General features: G+C 36.9%; 1 non-coding gene across 1 annotated transcript; it reads right to left on the minus strand.

Annotated features, from left to right (window-relative positions):
* Positions 1-912: 912 nt before the first annotated feature.
* Positions 913-1,039, minus strand: LOC148127262 (U4 spliceosomal RNA). Its single transcript, XR_015742534.1, has one exon. It is a non-coding gene; the product is annotated as a U4 spliceosomal RNA (small nuclear RNA).
* Between the last annotated feature and the right edge of the window lie 854 nt (positions 1,040-1,893).

The following is a 1,893-nucleotide window of genomic DNA, read 5'->3' on the forward strand; positions in this document are numbered from 1 at the left end:
TCCAGTTGCTTGCCATCTTCCCTACTGGAAATGGGGTGAGACTGATCGCCTTATGATACATGCCTTGAATAAACCCATGAAGTTGTTTTTATAGTTTGAGAGCTACTGCACATACAGAGTTTGGGTTGCAAGATGGCATATGCTTTGCATAATGGAGAATTATTGTAAGTCTGCCAGATGTATCGTATCCAAGGGATAAATGACAAAAGAAGCACCACAACTTTGTGATGCATGTCCCACCACTTTTGTACACCCGTACATATAGCAAAAAATTGGTCAAAATGCCATAATGCTGTTTTCATCATTTTGACCAAAGCCGCCAATCTCATGGATGCTGTAAAATACTTGATATTCTTTGAAATGAAGTTGTCTTGTAAAGAAATACAGAAGCTACCAGATACACGATTATATGCCAAAACTCCCTATATTTTTATTTTTCATATTTTTTTCAAATATGCATATACTGCCTATACAGTGTGTATGTGTGTGTATACCCACACAAACACACACATAGTCACACAGACAAAGCTATACACATAAACACTCTAATGTATATACTGCTATGCTAAAGCTAAATTATATAAAAGTTCAACATGAAACAAAAGTCACATCCGATAGCAATTTAGTCCAGCGAAAATAAATTATGACTAACAGTACCTTTTGTTATTCAAGCAAATAATATTCAATACTTCAGATATGATATATTACTAAATAATATAGTCCAAAATTAACAGTCCTGCAAACACTTCCTGATGATTACCAGAAATCATTGCATAATTATAAGGAACAAAAACAATAACAGCAAAGATGGGTTGCTAAAATATTGCAGACCATACACACTAATATTCAACAGCAACAAGGGTCATGTATGCTACAGCATTAATCATAGGGAATCAAAACAATGAGAAAACAAATCTTTGAGTTGTAGCAAAAATAAAGCAAGCTTTTCTAACAAAATTAAATGAGTTTTCAATTAGCAATAATATCTGAGTGCCTCAGATAAATTTCATTGGCTACAATAATGCCACTGCGCAGAATTTGAATGGTTTTGAGCAGCATGATAGTCTAGTGGTGAAGACACTTGCCTCCCACTCAGAAGATTGAGAGTTCAATGCTAGGTAGAAACTGATGTTTCTCTCCTAGGGCTCAAAGAAAAATATATCTGCTGTGAACTCTGTGTGGCATCTGGAAGGGCATCCGGTTAGTAAACGCTTAGCTCCATCCATTCGCCCCAAATTAAGGGATTACAGGGTAATAAAAAGGGAGTATCAAGTGAGGGGTTTTGTTGGTTTTAAATGAGTATAACTTTGATATATTTTTTTTACAATTTTCACAAAGATGCCATTTTTTTTTCCTGGCTGGCAAGTTTATTTGGCTCCAGAATCTTCAGAGCCTTTCCAGATCTTATTTAGGCAGCTAAGAACAGGTCATCTTGCCTTGGATCTGTGCCCATCACATCTGCCACTTCATTCCACCATGTATTACTGCAACTGTTGGGCGCTTCCTTCTGCTATCCCACACTTGTAGGCACTCGGATAGCTTTTGAACTGAAGCCAAGGCAGCATTCATCTCAGCTGGTGGCTACTGAAGAATGGGAAAAAAAGGAGAAAGAAAAGCAGCCAACTTTACGTGGCAAATAGTTTGGCTCAGTTGGGAAACATGAGACACAACAGCTCTAGACAAAATAGAACCTGCCCTTCTCATCTAAAAAGCAGCACACTACTTATCCAGAATGACTTCAAGGATAAGAAGTTTCTTTTTCAGATAGAAGAGTGTTTTTCCCACCCATTGAAAGCTGGCTGACTGATCTTTCTTTGCAATTCTTGCTTGATAATAACATCTAAGACCAAATATTCAATTCAGAGAGAACAGTCTTTAAATCTTTGCTTAATC

This window comes from Pseudonaja textilis, chromosome 2, assembly GCF_049901715.1.
Source record: "Pseudonaja textilis isolate UNSWEBS1 chromosome 2, rPseTex1.2, whole genome shotgun sequence".
Classification (NCBI taxonomy): Eukaryota; Metazoa; Chordata; class Lepidosauria; order Squamata; family Elapidae; genus Pseudonaja; species Pseudonaja textilis.